Consider the following 20,489-nt stretch of genomic DNA (forward strand, 5'->3'; position numbering starts at 1 on the left):
CTGTGTCAATGGCTCGATTTTGCTTATATCTGTTCCTTTATTTTTTCGGACTATGAAATACACCTTACCATAAGACGCACCCCAGGCTTAGACAGCAGAAAATAGGAAGAAAGACCCCCTACCTGCGGCCAATTATATGATATAAGGGACCTTGGCTAGAGTTTACCTATGGCCTCGCTGACACATGCGATTAAAAATGACTAGTTGAATCCAATAAAAAAACGCATTGCACTCACAGCAATGTTATTCAATGAGGGAATGTTCATCTGAGAGTTTCTCCCCAGCTGGATTCAGGCTAATGCGGGCGTCACACGGTATGATTGTACCCGCCCCCTGTCGTTTGTGCGTCACGGGCAAATCGCTGCCTGTGTCGCACAAAGTCATTAGTAGTTACTTACCTGCTGAGCGACCTCGCTGTGGGCGGCGAACATCCTCTTCCTGAAGGGGGAGGGACGTTTGGCATCAAAGCGATGTCACATAGCCGCCAGCCAATAGAAGCGGAGGGGCGGAGATGAGCGGGACGTAAACATCCCGACCACCTCCTTCCTTACGCATAGCCGGCAGGTGCCGCGGGACGCAGGTAAGCTGTGTTCATCGTTCCCGGGATGTCACACGAAGCAATGTGTGCTGCCCCGGGTACGATGAACAACCGGCGCCATGAAAAATAAACGATTTTTTAAAAATAAGCAATGTGTACACGACTCACGATTTGTGACCGATTCAGCGTCGCTCGGAGGTGTCACGCTAAACGACGTTGCAAACGATGCCGGATGTGCATCACGAAAACCGTGACCCCGACGATACATCGCATGATAGCTCATCTCGTGTAAAGCCCGCATAAGGAAATAATCGCTCCATGCTACGTATGGCCGCGTATATCGGATGAGACTTGCCAATGCAAGTCTATGGGTGTGAGAAAACAATCGGACCCTGCATGGACCATCCAACATACATATGTCAAAGGAAGAAAAGAAAAATAGAAAGCTATAGACAAGATAAGTGACTGCTAGATATTAGAGAGCATAGATGGACATAGATCAAATAGATAGATATCCTGCAGCTACATAATGCCCCTACATATTATACAATTGCACTCTTTAGTGCCTTTCATGTGCCACTAAAGGGTGTTTAGCCGAGTTTAACCTGATAAATAGTTTTCACCTGGGCCCAACATATTTTTGATAGTCAGAAACTGTAATCAAACAGTTGGGGGCTGATATTATCAGGCTGGGAAGGCTCATGATTATTTGATCCTTCCTAGCTTAACGATAGCAGCCCGCAGCCACCCCAGAATTGGCGAATCACACTAGTTGCTCCAATTCTGGTGCTTTTCCCAGCTCTTTCCGATTGCCCTGGTGTGGTGGACCCCACATATTTTTTTATCATTATTTATTAGGTTAAACCAGGCTAAGCACCCCTTAGTGCCATATGAAAGGCACTAAAGGGTGCAAGTGTATAAAAGGTAGGGGGATTTGACATTATATAGCTGCAGGATATCTATCTATTCTATCTATCTATGTATCTATCATCTGTCGGTTTAGATTTGATTGCTTTATTGTTTCTTGCAACTAGAAAGAAAGTACATAGAGTATTCTTGGATGTAAATAATAATGTTAGATACAAATTACATACGCATGTCACACAAATGCTGTTCGAGAGAAAAAATGCACAGTGGATAGCACTCACCTGACATATGCAACAACATACGCATAACATGCTTTTCAAAATTAGTATGTGAGGGATGATTTGGACATACAGGGCCACAGTGGGGATCTGGGATTACCCTTTAGTGTGAGGGACTTAACTAAGGACCTTCCATGAGGCAGACGCCACTCTTAGGGCAGTGACTTGGTCTGTGGAAACTGAGCCCAGGACAGGAGACAAACTCAGGTACAGACAGAGGCGCAGGTACATATGGGATGGCTGCGGCAGATAGGAAGGGCAGGTATGGACAGCAGGGACAGAAAGGTATGGGAAGGCCGACTCAGGAATAGGTAACAGGACAGGAGCACGGGACCTGACAAATAGCTATCAGACTGGTAGACTACCTAACGAAAGGCATTGAGCAGATACCTCCTCTAGTGGGAGGATTCCTTATATATGTAGTGTCACTCAGCCACAGGCTGAAAGGCATTTCCGGGAAATGGTGCGCCAGCCCTTGAAAAGGAGGGAAAGTGTGCGCACAGTCTAAGCGCATTCCTGGAGAGCCTGTGCGGGGTACACAGGCCGCATGAGGAGTAGACAGCAGAGGAGCACGTGGCCAGGCACAGGGCAGTGGGAGAGGACCCACCTGGCTGCGGCGGTGAGAGAGTCGGCGTCCCTGCTGGGGAGAGATGGGCAGTGCAGGGACACCAGTGCTACAATAGCAAATAAAATTGATCAGCATGCAACAGTTATCCAATATACATTCAGTGTAAGTACTGAGTATATGATGCCATTATATTATTTTAATGATTCTACCAACAAAAAACTTTCTTAAAAAAATGTCATTTTAGATATAGTAAGTAAAAGCTATATTTTAATCACATACCTTTTCCCCATCCTTCTCTGACATTATATATACATATAGACAAACACAGCTCTGCTACATGCACATTTACATACACAAACACTATAGATTACTACAGTTTGTATACATACACACACACTAGACATTAGCACACTTTCAATTCCTGAATACCTGAATAAAGACTCCATGTCCTGATCAGCTAAAGGACCTTCCGTAATGGGGAAAGGAATGGATGGATAGGGTTCCTAAGCTGACACTGCGACTAGGGACCCGGCACTGTCCCTTATCCAGACAGTAGACTTAATGGTAGTCAGGTTCGAGCCTCCATTGTGGCCCTATCTCCTGTCCAGGCCCTAATGACTAAGTCCCAACTAACCAGGGGATTGACCCAGATGGAGCCCAACAACCCACCAACACAGAAGAACAGACGGGGGTAACCAAAACTCAAACACACCAAAAAACCTGCACCAGGGAACAATAGAAGGTGTGCGGGTGTGGGTACAAAGAAAATGAGGTAGTAAAACAACTCACAACAATTGTAGCAGATAGCAGCAGTAGTAAAAGACATACTCTCTGCTCCCTGGCTAGTTAATAAATTAAGAGAATAACATGCAACAAGTCCAGGTAGCAGAGGGCTTAAATCTCATCCACCAATTGATAAACTGCTGCCAACTGAGCAACTCTGGTGCTCCAACAGAAGGTGCTTTAACCCCACAAGTGCGAAAGGAGGAAAAAATCCATCTAAAGTTCATGGTCTAAATAATAAGATTAGAATTCGCCCTGAGCCTATCCTTGTACATGTGACACCTTCCTCACACTTAATAAATTGACCTCTTAACTCCATGTAATCAGTTACATGACCTGAAAGGTGGTTCCATGGAACTTGTTGTGTTTTCTTGCCCTCATCCAAGATGGAGTCTATTGTCTCGCCTGGCCTTTGAACTTCCTGTCTGCCCTGATTATAAGTCCCGGTCTGGGGGGCTATGTGCGCACTAGAAATGTGAAGTTTCTCAAGAAAATTTCTTGAGAAACTTCTGGGAGTGAAAGATTTCCGGACCTCCGGAAAAAATCTGCACCAAATCCGCATGCGGATTTGCTGCGGATTTGCCGTGGATTAGCCGCGGAATAGTCGCGAATTTGCTGCGATTTTCCCGTGGGTGGTTCCCTGCGGATTTTGCAGGCTGTACTGCCGAAATCCGCAGGGTACCTGCAGAAAAGAATTGACATGCTCATTTTCTCAAGAAATTTTCTCGAGAAATTCTTCTCAAGGAAATTTCTTGAGAAAAATCCGCACAGTGCGCACAGCTATTTTTTTTTCTCATAGAATTTGCTGGGAAATGTCTGCACAAAGATTGCAGACATTTCTCAAGAAATTTCCGCGGCAAATCCGCGGGTAAATCCGCGGGTAAGACGGTCTAGTGCGCACAGAGCCTTAGTCTTTGCCTGAGTATTTTGTGCTGCTGGCTATTGAGTCACTTCTGACTTGTTTCTGCTGTTGAATATTAGCTCTGTGCTCTGCCTCATTACTACCCAGCTGCCTGTAGTCAATGGTGCATTCCCCTAATCCTGGCTGTGGTTCCTTCCCTTCAAGACTCCTAGAAGAATACTGCTGGAGTTCCTTTATCTGTAAGAACTTGTTTCTCTGTTAGTGATCAGTGTATTTCATCCAGGACTCTATCTGTACAGATTTTGTGCTGGACTTGAGTGGCTTTCTTCAGACCTAAGAAGTACACTGACAAACTGTCTGCTGTGAGCTCCTGCACTTAACTTTTGGACATTCACCACTTGCTGCTGTGTACACACCTGCACTTAACTTCTGGACATTCATCACTTGTTTGTTGTGCGTAATTCTGCATATTATTCTGGACATTCACGTGTTTGTTTGCTGTGTGCAATTCTGTATATTATTCTGGACATTCATGTAATTGTTTGCTGTGCGCAGTCTGCATATAATTCTGGACATTCATCGCTTGTTTGCTGTTTTGCAATTCTGCATATTATTCTGGACATTCACGTATTTGTTTGCTGTGTGCAATTCTGCATATTATTCTGGACATTCACATATCTGTTTGCTGTGTGCAATCCTGCATATTTTATCTGGAATTTCATTTATTAGTGTGGTTTGCACTTACATTTAATCTGCAGTTGCATACTGTTATTTTCTGTTATTTACACTATGCTTATCATTTAATACAAAGAGTTTACCCAACCCTTGTCTCAGTTTCATTATATTCCATGCTATCAGATTCCAGAGTACATAATTGTTACAGGTCCTTGAATTAATTGAGTGGAAGGTCCTTCTGCTGCTCAGCTACTGCAGCTTACGTTCACTCCTGGTAGCTTCCGCTCCTTCTTGTCATTGATCACATACTGTACATCAGTGCAGAGCAGAAGGAGGGGACAGCTCTCTGTGATTGGAGAGAAGGTAGTATCTGTGTTCTCCTCCATCACATAAAGCCCTTGGTTCAGCCCACAAGACATCCCAAAATGAGGTCACAAAGGGGGAGGGTGGCCTGAGTTCATAAAAGTCAGCTGCCACATTTTAGCTTTGTCAGTTCTGGAGGACACATATCATCTGTGGTGTTGCCCATTTTTTTCCCTGGAGATCCTCCCTCTATAAATCCGGAAGTCATATCTATGGTACGAGTTTAGTAAGTTTCATGTTTATCCCTTTTATTTGGTGTAATTGTCTATTTAGTATTTGTATTGTTCCCTTTTGTAAAATCTTGAATATTGTTTATAAATTCTTTGGATTAAATATATAAAATTTAATAGCTTCTTTCCTCTTGCCCTATATACGATCCCTGAACCCGAAGAGCCTTATGCTATCTGAAATGGGTCTCCAAACAACCTGTAAAGTTTTGGTGGTGGCAGCAAGATTATTTTTGAGTAGGATTATCGGGGTGCTACTAGTAAGGGTACCGAGGTATATATATACATTCCATTAGCAAGAATTGGGTAAGTATACATTACCCTTGCTGTGAGGCCTTCAATATTTAGCATATTAGTAGCTCAGCAGCCTTATTTACTTATTGTCTGTCACTACCGATATTAACCTGCCAACAAGGGGGGCGCTGGAGAGCAGTCTGATCGTAACAAATTAGTAACAGCAGGTGGATCTTGTGTGACCCTCCGGCTGTTCCTGACACATGGCACTGTAGCTATTCTCCCTTGACATGGATGGCAGAAAAAAGCTGATGAAAGGTTGCAGGATAGTCCAAATGATGGATAAGTTGAACGAATCAAGTTCCAAAGAAATTCAAGCTGTTCTTCAGGCTCAGTGTGCATCAGTGTCAGCGTGAACTATCCATCCACATCTGAATGAAATGAAACACTATGGAAGAGACCCAGAAGGACCCCACTGCTGACACAGAGATAGAAAAAAAGCCAAATGTATGTGAGTAATCAAAATCCTTCTGGGAAATCATCTTAAAGACAGCTGCGACAAAGTTAAACAAAGCACTTGCTAACCATACAGTACCTATTTTAGGAATTTAATACCAACTTGTTTACTTGCCCACCTTGATCATACATTATATTTATATGCACACTCTTGATTTATTGGGAACTTATTTGTAGCTGCCATTTTGAGTTACTGTGAATACATTATCAGCTGCTATATTGATATACTGTGACAATATTATGAGCCACAATCTTGATTTACTGTGAATACATTATCAAGAGCTAGTGGGCACTAAACACTGAGGCTTTTTACCAAATTGTATATATACATATATACTTTTTCACTTGTATACACTATTTAATTCTGTATATATATATATATATATATATATATATATATATATATATATATATATATAAAAACATTGGATTGATTTGTATTATCATTATTTACCTATTGAACTAGGTACCTTATAGTATTTGGTACGTTGAATGATTTTGGAACATTTATGTGTATTGTTGCCTTTATTTATGGTACTCCCCCCCCCCCCTTATGAGGATTCCCTGTTTATTCCTTTTTAATTTTCATGATGTGATTAGAATAAATGTAATTTTTCAATATAATGTTGCATATTTCTCTTCTTAATTTCATGATTTATGTTTGTGGAATCTGTTCAAATTCATGTCCAGTAGCAGTAGGGTGGACCCTGGAATGAATTCCACCTTTGGGCCCTGCACACCCCAGAATGACACTGAATGAATTCCACCTGTAGGCCCTGTACACCCCAGAATGACACTGAATGAATGCTACCTGTAGGCCCTGTACACACCAGAATGACACTGAATGAATTGCATCTGTGGATCCTGCACACCCCAGACTGACACTGAATTAATTCCGTCTGTGGGCCGTGCACACCCCATATTGATACTGAATGATTTCCACCATGGGCCCTGGACACCCCAGACTGACACTGAATGAATTCCATCTGTTGGCCGTCGACACCCCAGACTAACACAGAATGATTTCCACCTGCGGACCCTGCACACCCCATACTGACACTGAATGAATTTCACCATGGGCCATGAACACCCCAGACTGACTGAGATTGCCTTCCCCCTGTGGGCCCTGGACACCCCAGATTGACACAGAATGAATTTCAACGGTGGGCTCTGCACATCCCAAACTGACACAGAATGAATTCCATCTGCGGGCTCTGTACACTCCATACTGACAGTGAATGAATTCTACCTGTGGGCCCTGAACACCCCAGACTGACACTGAATGAATTTTACCTGTGGGCTCTGAACACCCCAGACTGACACTGAATTAATTCTATCTGTGGGCTTTGACACCTCAATGACACCTCAGATTGAAACTGAATGTACTTGCTCATTGACTTAGCGCACCTTTTGTTACACATTTCCCATTGTGACAGCTGTAAAACAATCTTTATGAAATTGCTGTGGAATAAGTTGATGCTATATAAATACAATCAATTATTATTATATGTTATGTGATCTGCTTTTCATTTGCAGACCTTCTCCGGCTCGTGGTGTAATTTGTATTTTCCTTGTAAATATTGTAATATTTGAATACATGTAAAAAGTTTGTTCTTAAACCTTCCATAAAACCCTCAGTGCATCATCAGGATCCTCATAATACAGGAGAGATGGCTGATTCCACAGAGGCTCTTGTCCAGTTTCTTATTCTTTTGATTCTGGCAATAATCGCTCTTATTCTTGGACTGTTGATACATTCCTTTATTATTGGCGTCAATGTCAATGACTGGTGGAAAGGAAGATCGGTGACTTCTGTTGACCACATTGTAACTTCTCTCAGGATTTCAAGGATGTGCGCCCAATGTGCTAATACTATATTTTTGTTTCTAATTTTCTTTTTCCGGAAACGTCAGCATTCATATGTAATTATAATTATTTTTTCCACGTTTTTTTTTTTATTTTACTTTTTACAATATTTGGCTGACATCTCTGCTCTCCATTGTCTTCTGTTTGAAGATCTCCATCCTCCGCACCAGACTGTTCCTGTATCTGAGGAGGATGATATTACCCCGGACCGGTCATTTCATCGTGGCCTCCGGACTTCTCTCTGCTTTCTGCTGTTTTATGCCTTTGTGGATAGATATCACTAAAGTGACCAATAATAGATCATACAATACAAGCATGGATATTCAACTCAAGGATCTTAGTTATATTAATGCTACATATAATTTTACTATCGGAGCCTCCATCCCAATGATTTTCTATTTGACCTCCTCCATCTTCCTTTTCGCCTCCTTATATCATCACACAGTAAAGATGAAGAAGAGCAATAATTTATCCACCAATTTGGAGACATATTACTCAGTCATGAAATTTGTATCCTTCACTTTCATATACAATATTATATACTTTATGGGACTTTTTGCTTGTATTTTTTATTTCTACTATTACCGTGTGTATCTAACATGGAGTCATATTATCTTTGGATTTCTTCCAGCTCTACATTCCTTCTATCTGATCTGTAGAACAGCCAGACTCCGGAGTCAGATGTCCGAGGTTCTGCAGATTGTAACCAACCTCTTATCTTCAAAAAAAATTACAGAGACCAGAGAGAACATAGAACTACCAACTCAGTGACATAAATCCATAGGGTCGGCCATCGTTGTATGACAGGTGGATGTCCACCACCGGCACTGATCCCCAGAATGAATAAATGTATAAATATCAGACCACCTAAGTGACTGATGTGGAGCTGAGCTAAATGGCAAAGTGCAGAGACAAAAAATAAAAACTGCTCATTCATTGGGACCTCCACCACTTTGGAAATCTAGCAAACCTCTACCGTTCTCCTATAATGTCCCAACCACATATTATCCACTTGCACTCTCTAGTGCCTTTCATGTGGCACTAAAAGGGTGTATAGTCTGGTTTAACCGAATAAATACAGTCATTTAAAAAAAAACAAATCCCTTGGCCCCACATATTTTTGATAATCAGTAAAGGTAAAGCAGACAGCTGGGGGATGATATTATCAGGTTGGGAAGGCCCATGGTTACTTGGCCCTTTCCAGCCTAAATATAGCAGCCCGCAGCCACCCCAGAAGTGGCGCATCAGATTAGATGCTCCAATTCTTGTGCTTTGTTCGGCTCTTCCCAATTGCCCTGGTGTGGTGGACCCCACATATTTTATTATTATTATTTATTTATTATGTTAAGCCAGGCTAAGCACCCTTTAGTGTCACAGAAAAGGCACTAAAGGGTGCAAGTGTATAATTTGTAAGGGGTTTTGACATTATATAGCTGAATGATATCTATTTTATCTATGTATCTATCATCTGTTTGTTTAAATTTGACTGCTTTATTATTTCTGACAACTAGAAACAAAGTGCTTAGAGTATTCTGGGATGTAAATGATGCTGTTAAATATACATTACATACGCATGTCACACGGGGTCCTCGACTGTTGGGTACTAACAGCCCAACAGTGAAGCCTGGAGGGCAAATGATTTCAAGTCCCCTGGCCCACAGAAAACCCTAAGGCGAAATAGCAATAAAGAGCCCGGGGCCGCAGCTACACAGGCGGTGCCCAGGACCGGCTTGCGCTGCCCGTCAAAAAGGAAAGGGCAAATATCAACTAGGAAGAAGGGTCACTGTGCGGCTCCAGGCCACAGTGACTCACACACAAAGAGCAATAAGAAAGGCCTCCAACCCACCTAGCAAGGTGAATTCCCTCATTGCTTCCAGGCTGACCGGACCCCCACCATCTTCTGGAACAGAGTCCCGGGCCTGTATTAACACTAGCAAGTAAGGGTAAGGAAACTAAAGCCCCGGTGTTGTCCAGTTATTACCGGCATCCTCAGTACTGCTCCCCAATGTTAAATCACAAAGTCTACGACTCCCATCCTCCCTGGGGCCTAGCTCTACCTGTGGAGAGCTGCAACACCCAAGCTGCATCACCATCTGCCCCACAAGAAAGAAGTCCCACAGCGGTGGCTAATAATTGGCCGCACACCACAGGTGGCCTCACGAACAACTACCCCATCATCCCTATCCCCAGCCTTATTGACAGCGCTGGGGTCATGAAACCGGGAAGGCCACCACTCTCAGGGCAGTGACTGGGACTGTGGAAAATGACCCCAGGACAGGAAACAGACTCAGGTACGGACACAGGTGCAGGCAGGTACATACGGGATGGCTGAGGCAGACAGGAAAGGGAGGTATGGACAAGTATGGTGGGCACAGCAGGGACAGAAAGGTATGGGAAGGCCGACTCAGGAATAGGTAACAGGACAGGAGCACGGGACCTGACAACTAGCTTTCAGACTGGTAGACTACCTAACTAAAGGCATTGAGCAGGGACCTCCTCTTGTGGGAGGATTCCTTAAATATGTACTGTCACTCAGCCACAGGCTGAAAGGCTGAAAACCCTTGAAAAGAAGGGAAAGTGTGCACACACTCTAAGTGCAGTCCAGGAGAGCCTGTGCGGCGTACACAGGCCTCGTGAGGAATAGACAGCAGAGGAGCACGTGGCCAGGGACAGGGCAGTGGGAGAGGACACACCTGGCTCCGACGGTGTGAGAGTCGGCATCCCTGCTGGGGAGAGATGGGCAGTGCAGGGACAACAGTGCTACAATAGCAAATAAAATTGATCAGTATGCAACAGTTATCCAATATACATTCAGTGTAAGTACTGAGTATATGATGCCATTATATTATTTTAATGATTCTAACAAAAACTTTCTTAAAAAAATGTCATTTTAGATCTAGTAAATAAAAGCTATATTTTAATCACAAACCTTTTTCTGATCCTCCTCTGACATTATATACACATATAGACACACACAGCTCTGCTACATGCACATTTACATATACAAACACTATAGATTACTACAGCTTACACACATACACACACACTAGACATTAGCACACTTTCAATTTTTGAAAACCTGAACAACGACTCCGTGTCCTGATCAGCTAAAGGACCTTCCGTAATGGGGGAAGGAATGGATGGTACAGGGTTCCTAAGCTGACACTGCGACTAGGGACCCGGCACTGTCCCTTATCCAGACAGTAGTCTTAATAGTAGTCAGGTTCGAGCCTCCATCTTGGCCCTGTCTCCTGTCCAGGCCCTAATGACTAAGTCCCAACTAACCAGGGAATTGACCCAGATTGAGCCCAACAACCCACCAACACAGAACAACAGACAGGGGTAACCAAAACTCAAACACACTAAAAAACCTGCACCAGGGAATAATAGAAGGTGTGCGGGTGTGAGTACAAAGAACATGAGGTAGTAAAACAACTCACAACAATTGTAGCAGATAGCAGCAGTAGTACAAAACATCCTCTATGCTCCCTGGCTAGCTCCTAAATGAATAGAATAACATGCAACAAGTCCAGGAAGCAGAGAGCTTAAATCTCGTCCAGCAATTGATAAACTGCTGCCACCTGAGCCATTCTAAAAGAAGGTGCTTTAACCCCACAAGTGCGAAAGGAGGAAAAAATCCATCTACTTCATGGTCTAAATGATAAGATGAGAATTAGCCCTGAGCCTGTCCTTATACATGTGACACCTTCCTCACACTTAATTAATGCACCTCTCAACTCATGTAATTAGTTACATGACCTGAGAGGTGTTTCCAAGGAACTTTTTGTGTTTTTTTGCCCTCATCCAAGATGGAGTCTATTGTCTCGCCTGGCCTTCTTGTCTGCCCTGCTTATAAGTCCCGGTCTGGGATTTAGTCTTTGCCTGAGTATTTTGTGCTGCTGGATACTGAGTCACTTCTGACTTGTTTCTGCCTTCATTTCCGACTTCCTTTATCTGTAAGAACTTGTTTCTCTGTTAGTGATCAGTGTACTTCATCCAGGACTCTATCTGTACGGATTGTGTGCTGGACTTGAGTGGCTTTGTTCAGCCCTAAGAAGTACACTGACAAACTGTTTGTTTGCTGTGAGCTCCTGCACTTAACTTTTGGACATTCACCACATTCTGCTGTGTACACACCTGCACTTAACTTCTGGACATTCATCACTTGTTTGCTGTGCGTAATTCTGCATATTTCTCTGGACATTGACGTATTTGTTTGCTGTGTGCAATTCTGCATATTATTCTGGACATTCATCGCTTGTTTGCTGTGTGCAATTCTGCATATTATTCTGGACATTCACATATCTGTTTGCTGTGTGCAATCCTGCATATTTTATCTGGAATTTCATATATTATTGTGGTTTGCACTTACATTTAATCTGCAGTTGCATACTGTTATTTTCTGTTATTTACACTATGCTTATCATTTAATACAAAGTGTTTACCCAACCCTTGTCTCAGTTTCATTATATTCCATGCTATCGGATTCCAGAGTACATAATTGTTACAGGTCCTTGAATTAATTGAGTGGAAGGTCCTTCTGCTGCTCAGCTACTGCAGCTTACATTCACTCCTGGTAGCTTCCTCTCCTTCTTGTCATTGATCACATACTGTATATCAGTGCAGAGCAGAAGGAGGAGGCAGCTCTCTGTGATTGGAGAGAAGATAGTATCTGTGTTCTCCTCCATCACATAAAGCTGCCTCCGGACGATAAGATGCACACACTTTTTTTTCAAGAGTTTTTCTTCTTGAAAAATGTGGCTCATAGTCTGAAAATTAAATCTTTTTTAATTGGTCTCTAAGTTTATGCAGCAATGAAAAAGTCTGATAATATTTGTAATTTTCTCTGACTGAGTTTGTTAAAATGTAAAGCAAAGAGTTGCTCAGAAGAAAATATTTCAAGAACACTTGAAAGGCTCTGAAATTTTGGGGTCCTCCAAATGGAATTTTAATAACTGCAACTGTGCAATGTGTCGTGCATGAGGGTGTGGATCCACTGCGCCACAGTCCGGGGATACCCTGGAGGGGCATGACTGATTGCCTACCACGTATTCATGAGAGCCTACTAGTGAGGTTGGAGTTGGCTGCCAGGAGACCTCAGGTATCACTCCAGGACAGTCACCGAACTGCCGCAGTTGACCCCATGGGGCAGAGATGCAGGCACTGAGATCAGGATAATAGGCAGGACTGGATCAGAGTCACAGGCAGGGTGGACCCCAAAATAGTTTTGGACAGGACAACTGCTTCAAACTGGATGGCTGATTAAGGAACAGACTTGGGTATGGGCCAGACCATACGTTCAGGTACATGGACTGGATCAGTAAACAGGTATGGACAGACTGGACAGCTTCAGGTATTGCTAGTAGTGGTACTGGTTTCGGATAGAGGTAAGGATACAGGTTAATGGACTTGACTAGCAAACACAGGACAAACTAGAAACAATGTTGCTCAGGCACCTTCCAAAGGAAGAGGGTGCCATAAGTATCTAGCGTCCTCCAGCTATTGACTTGAGACACTTCTTGAGTGCGCTCACTGCTCCCGTAAAAGCCAGGGACTGTACTCAGGCTTGCACTTAGTGTGTTTCGGGGAGACCAGTGCAGCGCGTACAGGCCCTTGGAGCAGAGAGATGAGGTGGGATCTGAAAAATGAATAACTGGGCGACTCGGGCTGGTGAGTGTGTCGCAGCCCCAGCTTGGTGGAGTGCAGGGTTGCCAATGGCATTACACAACGCAGTCCCAAAAACTTCGTTTCTGGTTATATATTTTTTTCAATTATCCAGAGCAATATGGTAGGGTAGTAAAGTAGAAATAAGGGGATCTTTTAAAATTGGAAATTGCAGACTTTGTTTAATTTTTTAGGAAAAAATTAATTGGTGGTGAATAAATTTGTGCAAATTTCAATAATGGAGCGCTTGTAATTGCTCAAAAAATTTACATAGCAGAAATGGGCAAGAGAGAAAAAGAGAGAGAACCCCACTAATTCTAAGAGCTTACACTCTACAGGAGAGAGAGGACCCCACTGCCCATAAGAGCTTACACTCTACAGGAGAGAAAGAGAGAGAAAGGACCCCACTGACTATAAGAGCTTACACTCTACAGGAGAGAAATGGAGAGGACCCCACTAACCATAAGAGCTTACACTCTACAGGAACGAGAGGGAGAGAGGACCCCACTGACCTCAGAGCTTACACTTTACTGGAGATCGAAAGAGCAGACATCACTAACCATAAGAGCTTACACTCTACAGGAGAGAGAGGACCCCGCTGCCCATAAGAGCGTACACTCTACAGGAGAGAAAGAGAGAGAAAGGACCCCACTGACTATAAGAGCTTACACTCTACAGGAGAGAAATGGAGAGAACCCCACTAACCATAAGAGCTTACATTCTACAGGAACGAGAGGGAGAGAGGACCCCACTGACCTCAGAGCTTACACTTTACTGGAGATCGAAAGAGCAGACATCACTAACCATAAGAGCTTACACTCTACAGGAGCAAAAAAGAGTGGACCCCTCCAGTTTTAAGATCTTACCCTCTATATGACAGAGAAAGAGGGGAGTATGCTGACCATAAGAGCTTACAATATACAGAAGCAAGAAATAGAGGACTCCTCTGATCATAAGAGCTTACACTCTACAAGAGAGAGATAGGACCTCACTAACCATGAGAGCTAACACAATATAGGAGACAGAAAGAGAGGACCTCAATGACCATAAAAGTAGACAATGTATAAGTGTCACGCTAGGTATGGGGAAGTACCAAGCGAACAGTGAAGGGGAACTCTGCATCTAGAGAAGAGGGAGCTGGTGAACCCTGACTAAGCCTACAGCTGGGCACTGGCTTCCCTCACCACCCTATATAGGTTCCACATCTGACCATAGCTGACCCTGCAATAGGCCCTGTTTAGGGAGAGGATTGGATGATCACTTAGTCAACCCTACTAAACCTTAAAGAAGACACAGGGATAAAAAACAGGGGGAAAGTAAATGAGTAACTTATTTTCAGATGAGTCAGGGAGAGGAACTTCACACAACAACAAGGTTTCTCCAGAAGAATCTAGGCTGATTGCTTACACTGAAGACTTGTTAAGAATATTAGACCTATCACCAGCATAGAACAAGGGGAAATAAGGGTATATAAAGACAAAGACACAGAGAGAGAAAGAGAGAGAGAGAGAGAGAGAGAGAGAGACTACAGAAAATGTTTCTTATACTAGATAAGAAGCTAGAATGTAGCCAGACCTGAGGGTCATAGAGGAGAAGATGGTCAAGCTGAGACACAAGCTCTCCTACAGGGAATTGAAGATGCAGTGGCACACCAATGAGTGAAGGATCTCATTGAATGAACTTTGAGAATAGCATTGTCTTGTTGCAGCAATGCGCCTTAGTCAGGGAGGTCCTCACAAATCAACATAAAGTTGAGACTAGCTATTAGGGCCCGTATCGACTCACCTCAACCCATGTAGACCTCACAGGGGAATAGCCCTGGTCTATCAGGTCATCACAGGGTATTGTGCAATCTGCTCTTCTGCATAGTATCCACCCTCCTTGGTTACGGATCCTGGTCCTTTGGTGTTGCTAATGGCTTGGCCAATCAAAATCCTAGGAACACTTCCCACTTAAATCTACTAGACACACCATTGGGGGGCCTGAAGGGAATAGGGCTGCCCACATGGGGGGTTGGTGAGGAGAAAGTCAGGACAGTGACAGTTGAGAGTTGAGAGTGAAGGAGAGAGGAGGTGAAGTGGCTCTCGTGAGGAGAGGCCATGGAGAAGAGCTCCTGTATACTAGGTGGCAGACGTTGGTCTGGGCTTGGTAGGAGCTGGAACCTGGTCGCAGGGGACAGTATCAAGGGGCACGGACTGCCGAGGAGGGCAGCCGGTGGCCTTGAGCTATCACCGGGCAGGGGCCAGGGCACGACAGGGTACGTGGACCACAGGCCGGAAAATAGCTTCACGCGTTCCGGTAATTTACCCGACGGGGGTGAAGACTTCAAGTGTCATCCCCAACCCGCTCCAAAATCGGGATACTAGCGCACCGATCGGATAGGACTTTCCCACTACAGTCCAAAGAAATCCTACGCGTGAACCCTGAGAGCAAGCTCACTCCGTTAGCCATACGGGTGAGCGGGACCCGGAGAGTTTCATACCAATGGGTCAAATCAAGACTAAGGTGCCAGGGATAGGGCCACAGACCAACAACAACACCAAGGGCGCGGATCCAGGCGTGCTCCCCGCAGGCTACAGTGGTGCTCTGAACTTTGGTTTACTAGCTGTCGGTGTGGTTATTCTGGGACTGAGTGAATACATTGGAAACCCCTGTACCTATCCCCCAATGGCACCTAAACACCATCCATCATCAACGGACCCCGGGACACAAACCCCCTACCCATGGAGGGGTTAAACATCAGGCTGCCACACGATCATCATCGGGCTCCTCAACGGCAGCGGTGGTCCCTCACTTTACCACGCACCGTGGGTGGCGTCATGAACTTTCCAGAAAACCTCTGTACATAGCTCCCCCCCTTCTTTTAATCGACTGGCCGCGTGACCCCCGGGTCCGGAGACCCCTCAAGCCACCACGGATCCGAATCAGAGCAGCAGCCCGGCTGCTCGCACGGGGGCGGTACACTTATAATGGTTTGCTGCACAGTTGTAATAAGTATTGGAAGCAATGTACCGCCATGACTAACCATTAAGTTCATGCCTCTGGATTGCAAAGAAGATGTATTCTTTAAGTATTGTGCCTACTATATGATGTATATGTGGCACCCCTGAGGCTTCAGTCACCACAGGGTACTGGGCCTCACCTGAGGTGCAGTATTCATCCAGGGTACAGAAGAGGTCATAGCCGGTAAACACCACTTTGTGCGCACACACACACACACACACACAGCTTGGAGGTGAGCTGGTTAATTAAGTGGGTGGGTGGAGTGAGCAGCACAGAGGGAGAGGGAAGCAGTGAGTCAAATTTTGTTTAAATGCGGATTGCACATTTTCTGTTAGTACAATAAACCTCATTTCAATCCAGAAATATTACTCAGTCCATCAGTTATTAGATGTATGAAACTGGAATAGCTGCTGCAAAAACCCAAAGTGTTATAAAGAAAAAAGGCTAACATTAATAGGGGTGCCCAAACTTTTTCATGACTGTATAATGGAAAAAATTCGTATTTGATATCTTTCCAACTTTGCAAGTTTTCCCACCTGCAAAGAATGGAGAGGTCTGTAATTTTTATCGTAGGTAACTTCAACTGTGAAAAACAAAATCCAAAAAAAATCCAGACAATCACATTGTATGATTTTTAAATAATTAATCTGCATTTTATGCCATGAAATAAGTATTTGATCAACTACAAACCAGCAAGAACTCTGGCTCTCACAGATGTAAGAAGCCCTCCTAATCTGCACTCATTACCTGTATTAATTGCACTGCTTGAACTCTTTATCTATATAAAAGACGCCTGTCCACATAATCAATCACACCACAACCTCTCCACCACGGCCAAGACCAAAGAGTTGTCTAAGAACACCAGGGATAAAATTGTAGACCTGCACAAGCTGGGATGAGCTACAGGACAATAGGCAAGAAGCTTGGTGAGAAGGCAACAACTGTTGGTGCAATTATTAGAAGATGGAAGAAACACAAGATGACTGTCAATTTTACTTGTGCTGGGGCTCCATGCAAGATCTTGCTTCGTGGAGTAAGGATGGTTCTGAGAAAGGTCAGGAATCAGCCAAGAACTACATGGGAGGACCTCCTCTATGAACTGAATAGAGCTGGAACCAGAGTCTCAAGGCTTACAGTTAGTTACACACTACACTATTATAGATTACAATTCTGCAAAACACACAAGGTCCCTTTGCTCAAGCTAGCACTTGTCCAGGCTTGTTTGAAGCTCACCAATGACTATCTAAATGATGCAGAGGAGGCATGTGCTCAGATGAGACCAAAATAGAACTTTTTGGTATCAACTCCACTTGCCGTGCTTGGAGGAAGAAGATCAATGAGTATAACCCCAAAAACACCGTCCCAAACGTGAAGCATGGGCATGGAAGTATCATATTTTAGGAGTGCTTTTCTGTAAAGGAATGTGACATCTGCACCATGTTGAAGAGTGGATAGATGGGGTCATGTATAGCAAGATTTTGACCAACAACCTTCTTTCCTTAGTAAGATCATTAAAGATGGGTTGTGGCTGAGTCTTCCAGCATGTCGGCCTGAAACACACAGACAGTGTAACTAAGTAGCGGCTCTGTAAGAAGCATTTCAAGGTCCCGGAGTGGCCTAACTAATCCCTAGACCTGAACTCAATAGAAAAAGAGAGCTGAAATTTAATGTTGCCCAGCGACAGCCCCAAAACCTAAAAGATATGGAGAAGATCTGTATGGAGGGGTAACCTGAAAAATCTGGAGAAGATCTGTATGGGGGAGTGACCTAAAAGATCTTGAGAAGATCTGTATGGAGGAGTTGTTCTGAAAGATGTGGAGAAGTTCTGTATGGAGGAGTGACCTGAAAGATCTGGAGAAGATCTGTATGGAGGAGTGACCTAAAAGATTTGGAGAAGATCTGTATGGAGGAGTGAGCTGAAAGATCTGGAGAAGATCTGTATGGAGGAGTGACCTGAAAGATCTGGAGAAGATCTGTATGGAGGAGTGACCTGAAAGATCTGGAGAAGATCTGTATGGAGGAGTGACCTTAACGATCTGGAGAAGATCTGTATGGAGGATTGACCTAAGAGATCTGGAGAAGATCTGTATGGAGGAGTGACCTTAACGATCTGGATAAGGTCTGTATGGAGGAGTCGCCAAAATCGCTGCTGCAGTGTGTGCAAACCTGGTCAAGAACCACCGGAAACATCTGCCCTCTGTAATTACAAACAAAAGATTTTGTAACAAATATTAATTTCTATTTTTCTATTGTTTCAAATACTTAGGTATTTCTCCAAGAAAATTATTAAAAGTACACATTTTATCATACACAAGTTTATTTCCTTTGTGTGTATTGGAAAAACACAAAAAATGAGAAAAAAAGCATACTGGACATCGTTTCACCCAAAACCCCAAAAATGGGCAGTGCAAAATTGTTTGTATCTTCCCAAAATTGTGGGCAAAGGTTGCAACGCAGGATAGTCCAGATGATGGATAAGCCTCAATCAAGTTCCAAAGAAATTCAAGCTCTGTTCTTCAGGCTCAGTGTGCATCAGTGTCAGCGAGAACTATCTATCCACATCTGAATGACATAAAACACTGTGGAGGAGACCCAGAAGGACCCTACTGCTGACTCAGACATAACAGAGCCAAAATGTAATTGAGTAACCAAAATCCTTCTGGGAAAGCGTCTTTAGGACAGCTGAGAAGAAGTTAAAAAAAGCACTTGCTAAACATGCAGTACCTATTTTAGGAATTTAATACCAACATGTTTACTTGCCCAACAGATGTTGATCATACATTATATTTATATGCACACTCTTGATTTACTGGAAACATATACCTAGATTCCATTTTGAGTTATTTAAAATAAATTATATTATCTACCCCAGAATGACACTGAATGAATTCCATGTGTTGGCCCTGGATAGCCCAGACTAATACTAAATGAATTCCACCTGTGGACCCTGCACACCCCAGACTGACACAGAATGAATTCCACCTGTAGGCCCTGCACACCCCAGACTGACACAGAATGAATTCCACCTGTAGGCCCTGCACACCCCAGATTGACACAGAATGAATTCCACCTGTAGGCCCTGCACACCCCAGATTGACACAGAATGAATTCCACCTGTAGACCCTGCACACCACAGACTGACACAGAATGAATTCCACCTGTAGGCCCTGCACACCCCAGATTGACACAGAATGAATTCCACCTATAGGCCCTGCATACCCCATTCTGACACTGAATGAATTCCACCTGTAGGCCCTGCACACCACAGACTGACACAGCATGAATTCCACCTGTAGGCCCTGCACACCACAGACTGACACAGCATGAATTCCACCTGTAGGCCCTGCACACCACAGACTGACACAGCATGAATTCCACCTGTAGGCCCTGCACACCTCAGACTGACACAGAATGAATTCCACCTGTAGGCCCTGCACACCCCAGACTGACACAGAATGAATTCCACCTGTAGGCCCTGCACACCCCAGACTGACACAGAATGAATTCCACTTGTAGGCCCTGCATACCCCAGACTGACACAGCATGAATTCCACCTGTAGGCCCTGCATATCCCATTCTGACACTGAATGAATTCCACCTGTAGGCCCTGCACACCCCAGACTGACACAGAATGAATTCCACCTGTAGGCCCTGCATACCCCAGACTGACACAGCATGAATTCCACCTCTAGGCCCTGCACACCCCAGACTGACACAGCATGAATTCCACCTGTAGGCCCTGCACACCCCAGATTGACACTGAATGAATTCCACCTGTAGGCCCTGCACACCTCAGACTGACACAGAATGAATTCCACTTGTAGGCCCTGCACACCCCAGACTGACACAGAATGAATTCCACCTGTAGGCCCTGCACACCCCAGACTGACACAGAATGAATTCCACTTGTAGGCCCTGCATACCCCAGACTGACACAGCATGAATTCCACCTCTAGGCCCTGTACACCCCAGAATGACACTGAATTAAATACATCTGTGGATTCTAAACACTCCAGACTGACACTGAATGAATTCCACCTGTGGG

Source organism: Anomaloglossus baeobatrachus, chromosome 3 (genome assembly GCF_048569485.1).
Source record: "Anomaloglossus baeobatrachus isolate aAnoBae1 chromosome 3, aAnoBae1.hap1, whole genome shotgun sequence".
Lineage (NCBI taxonomy): Eukaryota > Metazoa > Chordata > Amphibia > Anura > Aromobatidae > Anomaloglossus > Anomaloglossus baeobatrachus.